The sequence below is a fragment of the Muntiacus reevesi genome, chromosome X, assembly GCF_963930625.1.
Source record: "Muntiacus reevesi chromosome X, mMunRee1.1, whole genome shotgun sequence".
NCBI classification, from domain to species: domain Eukaryota; kingdom Metazoa; phylum Chordata; class Mammalia; order Artiodactyla; family Cervidae; genus Muntiacus; species Muntiacus reevesi.
In genome coordinates, this window is record NC_089271.1 from 79064218 (window position 1) to 79078180 (window position 13963).

At 41.7% G+C, this 13963-nt stretch overlaps 1 non-coding gene across 1 annotated transcript; it reads left to right on the forward strand.

Moving 5' to 3' along the window:
• Positions 1-12343: 12343 nt before the first annotated feature.
• On the forward strand, positions 12344-12475 carry LOC136154943 (small nucleolar RNA SNORA72). The gene has a single exon (XR_010660638.1). It is a non-coding gene; the product is annotated as a small nucleolar RNA SNORA72 (small nucleolar RNA).
• The last annotated feature ends 1488 nt before the right edge of the window (positions 12476-13963 follow it).

A 13963-nucleotide genomic window follows, 5' to 3' on the forward strand; every position in this document is an offset into this window, starting at 1 on the left:
TGAAAGGTATTGTGAAATGAAATATCTCCTGCCACAAGATGGGCAAGAAATGTCACAGCCATCAACAATTTCTGGCCTCCTAATGTGAATGAGGGCTCCCAAAAATGTGATATAGCAGATGCTGCTACCACCAACAGTGATTGCTGAGAAGCTTGGTTGGAGGCGTGGGGAGTTGATGCAAGAAGCAGCCATCCCTTTGGTGACAGGAAACAGGATCTGGCCCCAGATAGCTGAGGGCATATGAAAGGAATTAATTCAGTGAGCCCAGAGGCTCGCATATTCCCATGCATAGAAAATCATTAAATTATTTAGCTTGATATCTGGTTTTCCTACTACTTAACAATAATCTTTGATGTAAGACTTAGTGCCCCTTTTGTTGCAAACTTGTGTATAGTGTGACTCCCTCCCTGTCTCCTTGGAGCAGTTTTCTCAGAGATACTGAGATGCTGTCTCCAGGGCTGAGTCCTAAACAATCTCATCAAATAAAATAAATATATTTTCAGATTGTGACTAATTTTTTAGTCAACAGCTTCATCACAATGTCTGGAGAGTGTGTAACTTCCTCAGTTCTGTCTCGCCACAACAAAGATTTGAAATGGTGGACCAGTGTTACAGTTGATTACAGCTCAGAGTTGTGTGCAGCGAACAAAGGATAGTACACTCTTGAGGCATGAGGGAGGGGTGACCTCAAAGGAGAGGCCCAATCCATCTTAGCTTTTTCTTTTTGTATGTATTATCTCCTTCCCCTGAACCTGCCCTATGCAAATTGGGCTACCCAGGAAGGGGGCGTATTTGTTTCATCTGAGGTTCTTACTCTGGTCCGTGGATTTTCTTTTGTTCCATTTTCATGGACTTTCCCTTTCTTAGTCTTTTATCCACAGCCATTTTGGACTCCTTTTTCCTATTCTAACTACCTAGCATTTCCTTCTCAAGAGATGGAAGGCCCAATTCTTTGGGAATAGGGGTCTCTCTGGCTACTTCATGATGAGCTGGGATGGCAAGGGGCATTGGGCCTCCCCCTATTGTTAGTCCCAAGCTTCAGAGTCCTTATAGTGGTGTTCGTTTAAGGGTGAGTAATAGATATTTTCTGTAGTTGGATGTAGTTTTATATATCCTTGTTGAACTAGCACTGAATTTTGTAGCTCGTTGACCTGGAGAGACAAAATGGGTTAAAAACTGATAATATATGGAGCAATCACAAGCCGTATCAGTATGATGGATAATAAAATTTAATAGGGGCATTAGCCAACTCCAAATCACCTCTTGCTAGAAGGATCCCCCAAAGAGAGATTGTAGCCACCATGCAGGATTTGAGTGCTTTTCTTGAGGACTGTGAGGCTTTCTTCAACATGGTTGGAGGCATTTAACTGAAAATACACACACACACACACACACACACACACACACACACACACCTCATTCAAGATGGCTCAAGTCCATCCTTGTTCAGAGGTCAGGAGATCTATCTCCTGTCTATTTTGGAGTACAACCCCTATGAAGCTATGTTGGCTCTTTCTTTCTTTCTTTTTTTTTTTTTGGCTCTTTCTATTTTTGCTGAAGACTGAGGCCTCCAGTCACAACAGAGGCAATAAGTAATGTGCAAAAAGCATCAATTTTTTGATGCTCAGCTTTCTTTATGGTCCAACTGTCACATCCATACATGACTACTGGAAAAACCATAGCTCTGATTAGATGGACCTTTGTTGGCAAAGCAATGTCTCTGATTTTTCTTTTTTTCTTCTTTTTTTTCTTATATTTTCCCCAGGTTTATTGAGATATAATTGACTAGGTTTGTCATAGCTTTTCTTCTGAAGAGCAAGTGTCTTTTAATTTCATAGCTGCAGTCACCATCTACAGTGACTTTGGAGGCCAAGAAAATAAAGTTTGCCACTGTTTACATTGTTTCCTAATGGATTTTCCATGAAGTGATAGGACCTGATGCCATGGTCTTCATTTTTTGAATGTTGAGTTTTAAGCCAGTTTTTTCACTCTCCTCCTTCAATTTCAGCAAAAGGTTCTTCAGTACCTCTTTGCTTTCTGCCACAAGGGTGGTGTCATCTGCATGTCTGAGGATATTGCAATTTCTCCCGCCAATCTTTATTCCAACTTGTACTTCATCCAGCCTGACATTGTGCATGATGTGCTCTGCATGTAATTTAAATAAGCAGGGTGACAATATACAGCCTTGATGTAATCCTTTCCCAATTTGGAATCAGTTTATTGTTCTATGTCTGGTTCTAAATGTTGCTTCTTGACCTACATACAGATTTCTCAAGAGCCATGTAAGGGGGTCTGGTATTCTCATATCTTTAAGAATTTTCCACAGTTTGTGATCCACATAGTAAAATGCTTTGGCGTGGTCAATAAAGCAGAACTAGATGTTTTACTGAAACTCTCTTGCTTTTTCTATGATCCAACGGATGTTGCCAGGTTGATTTCTGGTTCTTCTGCTTCTTCTAAATTCAGCTGGAACATCTGGAAGTTCTTGGTTCATGTACACTTGAAGCCTTACTTGGAGAATTTTGAGCATTACTTTACTAGCCTGTGAGATGAGAGCAATTGTAAAGCAGTTTGAATATTCTTTGGCATTGCCTTTCTTTGGGACTGGAATGAAATCTGACCTTTTCCATTCCTGTGGCCAATGCTGAGTTTTCCAAATTTGCTGGCATATTGAGTGCAACACTTTCATAGCATCATCTTTTAGGGCTTGAAATAGCTCAACTGGAATTCTATCACCTCCACTAGCTTTGTTCCTAACGATGCTTCCTAAGGCCCACTTGACTTCAGACTCCAGGATGCCTGGCTCTAGGTGAGTGATCACAACATCATGGTTATCTGAGTCATTAAGATCTTTTTTGTATAGTTCTTTTGTGCATTTGTGCCACTTCTTCTTAATATCCTCTGCTTCTCTTAGTTCCATAACATTTCTGTCCTTTATTGTGGTCATATTTGCATGAAGTGTTCATTTGGTATCTCTAATTTTCTTGAAAAGATCTCTAATCTTTCTCATTCTGTTGTTTTCCTCTCTTTCTCTCCATTGATCACTGAGGAAGCCTTTCTTATCTCTCCTTGCTAGTCTTTGAAACTCTGCATTCATGAATGCATAGTTTTTCTTTTTTTTCCCTTCAGCTTCTCTTCTTTTCATAGCTATTTGTAAGCCTTTCTCAGACAATCATTTTGCCTTTTTTTCATTTCTTTTTCTCAGGGATGGTCTTGATCACTGCCTCATGTACAATGTCACAAACGTCTACACTTCTTCAGGCACTCTATCAGATCTAATCCCTTCAATCTATTTGTCACTCCACTGTATAGTTGCAAGGGATTTGGTTTAGGTCATACTTGAAAAGTCTAATGGTTTTCCCTACTTTCTTCAATTTAAATCTGAATTTTGCAATATGGAGTTCATGATCTGAGCTTCAGTCAGCTCCAGGTCTTATTTTGCTGACTGTATAGAGCTTTTCCATCTTTGCTTGTAAGGAATATAATCAATCTGATTTTGATATTGACCATCTGGTGATGTCCAAGTGCAGAGTCTTCTCTTGGTTTTTTGGCAGAGGGTGTTTGCTATGACCAGTGTGTTCTCTTGACAAAAGTCTATTAGCCTTTGCCCTGCTTAATTTTGTACTCCAGGGCCAAACTTGCCTGTTACACCAGGTATCTCTTGACTTCGTACTTTTGCATACCAGTCCCCTATGATGGAAAGACATGTTTTTCGGTGTTAGTTCTAGAAGGCCTTGTAGGTCCTCATAGAACCGTTCAACTCCAACTTCTTCAATATTGGTGGTTGGGGCATAAACCTGGATTACTGTGATATTTATATATTTTAGAAACTGGCATCTTGGTGAAATTCATCTGCCAGTCCTCTCCTGGGTAGGTCCAATGCTGTTGGATGGGCTGGGCCAGCAGAGGTCTTCGAGCTCCTTGGGGGTTGTTTATTTGGAACTGGTACAAGAAGAGACCACTTGCCTTACAGTCGTTTGGAGGCCCGTTCCTCTGAAAGACCTTTCTAGTAATCTTTGGAGGACCTTGTCCCTTAAATGAGTGATGGCATGTAGAGAGCTAACCAACTTCCACCGGAAGTTCCCAGGCATAAAAAGGAGTCCCTCCTTTTGGAACCACTGCATATGATGTTGAAAGAACTCTCTCTTAGCTTTAAGAGTCTCACTTTCAGTGTATGGAGAAGCTTCTGGCAAATTAGTCTGTGGAACTAAGGTGGCAACACCTAATAGTTAAATGTTCTGTAATGCTGCTCTCGTAGCTGCCTATCAGCTGCTTGGTTTCCTCGTGCCACTTCCATACTCCTTTTTGGCATCCTTTACAGTGGGAGACTGAAACCTCAGTGGGCAAATTGACTGACTCTAAAAATCTAAGCATTTGATCACCATACTTTATTGGGGACCCTCGGGTGGTCAAGTGGCTTCTTTCTTTCCAAATAGCAGCGTGTGCATGTAGCATCAGAAAGGCATCCTTGGAGTCAGTGTAAATGGCTATTCTTTTCCCTTTTCCCAGCTCTAAAGCTCGAGTCAGAGCTATGAGCTCAGCCAATTGGGCTAAAGTATCTAGTGGTAAAGGTTTAGCCTCTATGGTCTCGAAATTGGAAGCTACTGCATATCCGGCTTTACTTTTTCCATCAAAGACAAAGCTGCGTCCACCAGTGTACCAGATTTCCTCAAGAGTGGTCAGAGGATCTTCTGACAATGCCTCTTAGGGTTTTGTCCAATGGTTCAAAGTTTCTAGGCAAGAGTGAAAGGGGAGAGAGCCCTCAGGGTTAGGCAGGAGGGTAACTGGGTTAAAAACCTCACAAGGGATATAGTGAGGCCTGGATTTTCCATCAGTACTATTTGATATCTGAGGATCCTTTAGGCAGACATCCATAAACAGTCTCTCCCATTCAGGAGTTGTTTCCCTTGGTGGCTGGTTAAAATAGTTAGTTTGACCTCAAGAGAGAGGGTTAAAACATCTTCTATCAGAACTGCAATAGCTGCAAGATTTTGAAAGCAGGGAGGCCAGCCTCGGGCAGTTGAGTTGACCCTCTAGGATAAGTAAGAAACTGGCTGGGGCTTAGGTCCCAAGTTTGAGTTAACACTTCTAAAGCTATTCCTTCCTTTTCATGGACATATATTTGGAATGCTTTTTCTGGGTCTGATAACCTCAAGGCAGGTGCTTCAGTAAAGGCTTGTTTTAGTGTAGCCTCTGCCTCCTTTTGAGGAGTTCCCAACATCAGTGGGGTTGAATCGACCTGTCCCTTTAATCATTCATATAAGGGCTAGGTGATTAGACCATAGTTGGATATCCAAATTCTATCATACCTGGTTAGCCTCAGGAAAGCTCACAATGTTTTTTGAGTTGTGTGGGAAGACAACTGGAGGATTCGTTGTACTTGGTTGGAGGACAACCTCCTGGACCCATATGTAACCTGAACTCCCAGATATGTGACTTTTGTCTCAACCATCTATGCTTTAGCATGGGACACTTTATATCCCCTCTCTGTCAAAAAGGTTTGTTTTTGTATGTTGTTGGACATTTTCCTCATCTGGGAAACAAATTAGTAGGTCATCTACATAATGCAATATTTTCCCAAAATCCCGGGTCCAGATCTAGGAGATCACATCTAAGAGCCTGTCCAAACAGTTGGGGGCTGTCTCTGAACCCCTGAGGTAATACTGTCCAGGTCATTTGTTGTTTTTCTCCTGGAGCCTCCCATAGGTTTTAGTCCCTTCCTATTGGGGAGGGTGTAATGGGTTCCTCAGTAGTAACCAGGAGCTGTAGGGCTCTAGGGGATGAAAAGCTTCCCATCACAAGGGTGGTCCCCAGCTTAGTGAGTATATCTTTTCCCAATAAGGGAGTAGGACACTCAGGGACCATCAAAACTGGTGGGAAAATATTTATCCATCTCAGCAACAAAGAAATGCTTGGGTGAATCATTTTATAGTATTTTTTTTTCCCTGTAGCAGCCAAAATGGTACGGGTTTGGGAGAAGAAGGCTCCAGAATAGGAGGTCAGAACCGGTAGCCCCTGTTTCAACCAATAAATTTTTGGACTTGTCTCCCACATCCAGTTGCACTCTTGGCTTCAGCCTTGTGACGGTTATCCATTACAGGTGGGCTGGTTGGAGTGGGCCGCATCAGTTCTGTTGAACCATCATGAAGGAAGGTTTGGCACATGACCGTGAGGCTCTTGGGTTTCAAGGGCAGAGTGCCGCTCAATGTCCCAGTTGATGTCATTTGTAGCAAGCCATTTTAGGAGACTTGTCATGGTTTGGACACTCTTTGGCCTAATGTCCTGCCTGTCTACAGATTACACATTTGTCTCGTGCCTTGTTCTTCAAGGACCTGGGTTTGCCATAGGGCTTCCTTGGAGGAAGGCCAGCATCTAGGCATGCCTTCTCTCTTTCCCTCTCTTCCTTTCCTGAGCCTTGACCTCCCTCTCCTGTTGTCTTCTATAAAAGGTATTGGTGACTATCTCAACCATCTCAACTAAAGAGGCAGCAGGGTCCTTTGCTATAGCTGTTGTAACTTTATCCTTATGTCTGATGCACATTGGGACAGGAATTTGTCCTTTAAAAATCACCTGGCCCTTGTAAGAGTCTAAGTCCAGATTGGTAAACTTTTGGAGGGCCTGTTTTAGCCTTTCCAGTAAAGCAATGGGGTTCTTGTTGGGCCCTGAGTTATTGCTGAGGCCCAGACATAGGTTATTACTTTTTGTTGGGTTACTTTTAGTCCTGCCTTTACACAGGTCAGAAAATGATCCCTTTTCCAGATGTGCTCAGAGTTGTTATAATTCCAATTAGGATCTGAGGAGGGGACTGCAGTTTACCCTATGGGGTATTTATCACTTGACATGTGAAGCCCTGTAGTATATCTTTGGTCTTCCTATAGGACCCTAGCATACTCAAGGTCAGATAAAGTTTGACTAAATATGACTCTGATGTCCTTCCACATCAAGTCAAAGGTCAAGGTAATGTGTGGAATGTATCTATAAATTTGCCTGGGTCATCTGTATGGCTTCCCAGGTCTTGTTTGGTCTATCTTAGTTCTAAAAGAGAGAAGGGCTTATGGACCCAGGTTGGTCCAAATTCTTTTCTAGTTTCAACTAAGGGACAAACTCGAGTTAGCATTTGTGGAGTAGTTGCTCCCAGGAGCAAGTTTAGCTATCAGGAAGGAGCACCAGGCAACTGAGGAACCATGGGAGGTGAGACTTCATGAGGGTTTCCTTCTCTTGATTGTCTGTGTCTAACACCATTCACCTACTAGGCTAGTTTTTAGAGCATACATCAATCCCATACTTAAGAAAGAGTCAGATGAAAATTTGAACGTGGGGGGAGGGGTCGTCTCTGTTCATGCCCCTTGCTTTTTGCAGAATAAGTCTAGCTGCAGAATGGTACTGTAATTTAAACTCCCATCCTCATGCCAGCATTCCTTATCCCCCAGAGGATACCATGGCCACACATTGGCACAAAATAAATTTAAGCGACTTCTCCTTAGAGCTGGGGATTGAACACCTTCCAGTTATCAAGGATGAATCTCAAGTGTGTCTGTCGGGAAACGGGTTGATTATTCCCCATCTGAAAAACAGTGACAACAGGGGGAAAAATTAATAGGCCTCCTTCTATTTCTAAAGGTGGACCTCTTTAGGGCTGAGTCTTTCTGAAGTTTGTCCCACCCAGCACTGTTGCAACCTGAGAGCCAGGCATCCCTAGGTCATGGTGCAGACCCCCAGTCAGGTCAAGGCATGTTGGCCTCCCAAGAATTGTGTGCCTGGGCAGGTCAAGGCATGTCGACTTCCTGGAATCCCTGGACTGGTGGATCCCTGAGTAGGACGAGGCATGACAACCTCTCAGGGACCTGATCCCTAGGCAGGTTGACCTCTTGGAACCTTGGACTGGTGGAACCCTGAGCAGGCTGTGGTGTGACAACCTCCTGGGGACCAGATCCCTAGGCAGACTGAGGCAGGTCAACCTCCTGGGATCCCTGGGCTGGAGTTGGGCATCCCGAAGGTCTCCAGGGTAACTAGTGATGGGTAGGGTTAAGGGGTTGTGATCTTAAATCCTTGTTGATTTTTCCACCATGGATAGGAATAAATACCATTATGTAAAGCAATCCAATTCTATACCCTGAGACTGTGAACCTGATAAAATAGCGGCAAGCCTTATTCTTGTATCACTTTGAGGGAATGTGACTCACTGATTTCCTCCCCTAGTCCTCCATAAGAGAAACATTTCATTGTCATAGATCCATTCTAGGTAGTAAAATAAGTAATGACAAAGGAGTGGGTTATCTGGTCCTGTTAGGGGAGTTAAGAGTATTTTAATAATAGGCTGAGTGGAGCTTTGTTGCCTACAGAGGGGTCAGGTCTTGGTTGTAGAAGTTGAGGCAAAGTGGCTTAAGGACAAAATGACATAAGATGCAACAGACCAGATATTCAATAAAAGTGAAGTGGAGATTTGATTTGGGGGTATGGACACAGCTTTAGGAGAAAGGTGGTAAGGGTTTGGGCCCAAGCAGTCTGCAGGGCTAACCCCCAAAGTGGCAAACATTGTCCCTGGAAGCCCAGTTGCCCTTGAAGGGATGCCACCAACAGATGGACTTCTAGCAGGCATTATGTGCTTGTCACCCACCCTAGTGGGTTCACTGAGAGATTCTCTTGTCACACATGTTGTAGGAGACATGGAAGATAAAAGCCTGAATCTCTAGAGGGATTGGGTTTTATACAGTATTTCCCTCCCAAGAGCAAGCTATTTTTCTGGTTGTCCCACCAGAATATTGTAGATGCAACATCGTGGTCCCAGATGGGGCTTTTGAAAAGAGCATGAAACAGAATGGAAGGGGGGCAGGGCACAACTTTTGAAAGAATGACATAGTCCAAGGACATAACATAAACTGATTAAAATCAAATGGGTACAAGATACAGATAAGTCAAATTCAATTAACCCTTGATCCTCAATCTGCAAGCTAAATGACACACCCAGAGGTGCCATGATAGTTCCAAGGCACTAAAAAAAGACCAAGGAGTGGGTGGTTCTCCAATTGTTGAAATGATCCTCCCACTCATTAACATATGAAATTATGCAGCCCATAAAAAAACTAATCACACTGTATTTCATGGCCACCAAATTCATCCTCTACAATGGCCCTCACTCTGTGGAGTGTACTTCTCTGTGAATCCGAACAAATCTACCTCTTTCCTATTGCTGTGTCTTGTCTCTCACTGAATTCTTTTTGCAATGAGACATCAAGAACATGAGCTTCCTTAGGTCCTGAAACCAGGCATCATGGGTTTTGGCCTGACTTGAGTTTCAGTCGGACACGACAGCAACTAAGCACAGCACAGCACAGAGTCCCAGTGACGTGGGTTTGAGTCCCAGTCTTAGGTAAACGGTTTCCAGCACAACTTTTGGAAATGAAAATATGATGATCTGCTCAATACTTTGTAAACAGTGGCATAGATGGAGAGAGGAACTGAAGGATGGGAGGAAAAAGCAGTGCAAAAAATGTGCCAAGGAATCCCCTCCATAACCTGCTGGGAAAACTGCTATATGCCTGACCTGTGCCCACTGTTTTCATTGGCCTTATCTTTGGCACAAAGGAGATTAAGAATAGAAGAACCCTCACCCACTTGGGCAAAAGCTACTAGGGTGCAGCAGATAGCGGAGACTTCAGGTTACACTGGGGAGTAGCCCTGCCAGAGTCCCTCAGTTGCAACCATTGCAACTCGAATGTTCACAGGGGGTTTGAGGAAACAAGAAAGGAGAAATTGTAAAGGAATTAAGATTCTGTTAGTCATATGTCCTTCCAGCCATAGGGGTGAGGACCTCCTACCTTAACCAGAGATCTTCTGGAATCTGAGACTGAGCTACATGATCTTTCTACCAAGCTTGTTTTTGCTGTCCCAGTTTCTAGAACACTGGGATTCTCATTACATCCACTGTGCTGGGTCTCCTTCGCATTCAGCTTCCACATTGTGAGCTTTTGATGAGTTGGGCTTCTGCTGTGCTTGGTCTCTGCCTCACTCGGGCCAAGCTGAGGTTGCTTCAGCCAGGTTGCATCCAAGTCATGGCACCAGAGATGTCAGATGGGAGAGTGTGTAATTTCCTTGGTTCTGTCTCTCCGCAACAAAGATTTGAAAAGGCAGTCCAGTGTTACAGCTCAGTTATAGCTCAGAATTTTATTCAGCAAACAGAGAATAGTACACTCTCAAGGCATGAGGGTGGGTTGACCCCAAAGGAGAGGCTCTAATACATCTTGGCATTCTCGTTTTAAACACTGTGTCTCTTCCCTCCTGAGCATGCCCTATGAAAATTGGGTTAGCCAGGAAGGGGGTGCATTTGTTTCACCTGAGGTTCTCAGTCTGATACGAAGATTTTCTTTTGATCCATTTTCACAGGCTTTCCCCTCTCTATGTCTTTTAGCAACTGCCATTTTGAACTTCTTTTATCCTACTCTAACTACCTAACAGCAAGAAAAAAATATATAGCTATATGAGAAAGTAGATGATAACTAAACTAATTTTTGCAAACATTTTATTATATGTATATGAAGTTATTATACAATATACTTTAAACTTGTGCAGAGTTGCATGCCAAATATATCTCAATAAAAATGCTGTGCTTAAGGATACCCTTTTGAATGGGTACCCTGTAGAACTGTAGAGGAGGATACGTTCTCCCCTACCATGTTTGGGGTTCTAACTGGCCTAAGAGATAAAATGACATGGAGTTAATAGGTAAAAAGCATACAAATGTTACTGATTTTTTACATGTACATGGAAGTGTTGAAGATTCAAAGAAGTAACCAGAACAGCAAGTTTTTATATCTTTCCAGGAAGGAAACAATAAATATGTGAAGATTTGACAATACAAAGTGGTTTCAGCAATGGGAAGAAAATAGAAAAGAATTAACATGGTTTGTTTATACTGCCTTCTTGGCCCTAAATTTCTTACCCTTGGTGATAAGATATCTCCCTCAATCCTGGTATAAGGGAAGTATCATTTACATGGGGGACTTATCTCCTGTTTTCAGGAAAGAAGGGCAAGGCGAAGAGGTCAGAGTAATTTTCTTGTTTCTTTATTTTCACAAATGTTTTTAAGATATTCAATATGACAAAGTGCCATGCTTTAGGGTAGCATGTCTTAAACTTCATCATAACATTACTCTGAAAATTAAGCCACCTTATTGAAATTGCTGTTTCAACTTTCCCTCATAGCTTTTTAGATTATAATGAAACATTAGGTTAATTAATAAGAAAGATAAGAAAATGGGAAAAGGCAGAGAGAAAAATCAAAGGACTTGTTCTAGCAAGCTGGTCATTTTCAGATAAACAGTAAGAAATAAAGCTAATAAAGTAAATATTGATAGAGGTGAAACAAAGAGGAAAATGAAAGAGGAGATTCATCCTCTCAGGGTGAAAGTCTTTAGATGGTTCTTAGGAAATGGGACCAAATACCTGTCCCCTCCCAAAAAATCAAAACCAAAAAACAAACCCAAACAAACTGATGGAGTTGAAACAATGGTCTTAATACAGTACCACTTAAGACTGGGTAAGTCAAAGTATTCTTTGTTAGTCCCTTAACATTAACGAGTCCCAAACAAATGCATTTCATTTACTCAGGGGAAATTTATAAGCAAGAAAGGAAAGATCACAATGATGAATATTACTTGTAATCACTTAGGACCATAATCAGGCAGACGATGATGAAGACTGACAAAAGAAGCAGTGTGCCATGGCCCACCTCCCTGCTGGGAACCCAAATACTTATGTACTCAAGTAGGTAAATGTTTGGAGAGGACGGTAGAGAAAATACATTTCTAGGGCTCCTTGATATGGGAGCCTCATGCACTATGAAACTAAAAATATACTAGTGAAGGCCTGATATGGGCTACAATTAGGTTGAGAGGATATAGAAATGTAAGAGTAGACAGGATAATTAAACTTAGAATGTTTAAACAGGCTTTGTTTAAAGAAATTGTGTCTCCTTTACCTGATTGTTTTATGGAAATGGATGAAAGAAAAGTAAAAGTGAAAGTTGTTCAGTTATGTCTTACTCTTTGTGACCCCCATGGACTATACAGTCCATGGAATTCTCCAGGCCAGAATACTGGGATGGGTAGCCTTTCCCTTTCCAGGGGATCTTCCCAAACCAGGGATCTAACCCAGGTCTCTCACATTGTAGGTGGATTCTTTACCAGCTGAGGCACCAGGGAAGCCCAAGAATACTGGAGTGGGAAGCCTAACCCTTCTCCAGTGTATCTTCCTGTCCCAAGGATTGAACCGGGATCTCCTGCATTGCAGGTAGATTCTTTACCAACTGAGCTATCAGGGATTGTAGAAATAAAACCTGCTGATGCTGTGAATATTATCGCTGTTCTGATTTTGTAATAATCAGGGCAGGCTAAACATTCGCTATATTAAGACCATGCATGTGTCCCCAGACCTAGTTCTTTGCCTAGGTCTGGTTTTATAAATGCTAGTGATAAACCAAGTCTGATTTACATGACGATTCTTGTGTGGGAATTGTCTGTGACTCTAGGTATCTGATCAACCTTGAGAAATGGTAGCACAGCTAGTGTGATAACTTTTGAAGATAACCATTGCTAGTTTAATGAATACCAGTTGCCATTAAATGAGTTGTAAAAATTATTGTGTTTTGTTTTTTAGAAGAAAAAAAAACCTGCTGATGAACTCCTAATGAAGGCTATAGTTATGATCTACAGCTTAATAAGATTATGGCCTGCCATAACTTAGGTATAACTTAGGGGAATTGGTAGGTTTGAGTAGGCTTTATATGAAGTGGTAATGCCTCTTTTACTTGAAAGTGTTAAGGGAATGAGTAGTGTGTCTCTTTAGGCAACATTCCCCTACATAATATAAAACAGAATATATATAAACCTATTATTCAAGCAATATTATTTGAACAAAAAGCTGGCTTAAAACTCAACATTCAAAAAACTAATATCATGGCATCTGGTCCCACCACTTCATGACAGATAGACAGGAAATCAATGGAAACAGTGTCAAAATTTATTTTCTTGGGCTCAAAAATCACTGCAAATGGTGACTATAGCCATGAAATTAAAAGTTGCTTGCTCAGAAGAGAAGTTATGAGGAACCTATTCAGCATATTAAAAAGCAGAAACATTACTTTGCTGACAAAGGTCCATATAGTCAAGGCTATGTTTTTTTCAGTAGTCATGTATGGTTGTGAGAGTTGGACAAAAAGAAAACTGAGCACCAAAGAATTTATGGTTTTGAAAAAGGAAATCAACTCTGTATATTAACTGTAAAGTATTATGCTGAAGCTGAAACTCCAATACTTTGGCCACCTGATATGAAGAGCTGATTCATTAGAAAAGGCCCTGATGCTGAAAACGATTGAAGGCAGGAGGAGAATGGGATGACAGAGGATGAGATGGTTGGATGGCATCACCGACTCTATGGGTATGAGTTTGAGCAAGCACTGGGAGTTAGTGATGGACAGAGAAGCCTGGGGTCCTGCAGTCCATGAGGTTGCAAAGAGTTGGACACAACTGAGTGACTGAAATGAAGTGGGAACCATTAAGACTGCCTGAGTCTACACACTGTAAAACAGAAGCTGAAGAGCTGGTAAGAATAAATTCTCTGTACAACATCCCCATATAAAGTTTATACTGGAGCTTATGGCTTGTAGTCTATGAGTGACTCCCAGCTATGACCATTGGAATTTTGGATGAGAGAATTTCCATTTGAGGAAAAATTATTAGCTTGCTATTGGAGATTAATTAAAACTATTTCTATAACTGAAGGGTCTAAAACCAACTTGAAGCCTGAAATATCAATGATGTCTGAAGTGAATCTGGAGAAACACTCTAATGGGAAGGATGATGTCCAGAAGAGTTCCAGAATAAAGTGGAGTTGATCTATACAACACCATGTTAGTTGGGGGAAGCAAAGAAGATACATTAATTAGCAGGGATTTTTTTTTTTTTTT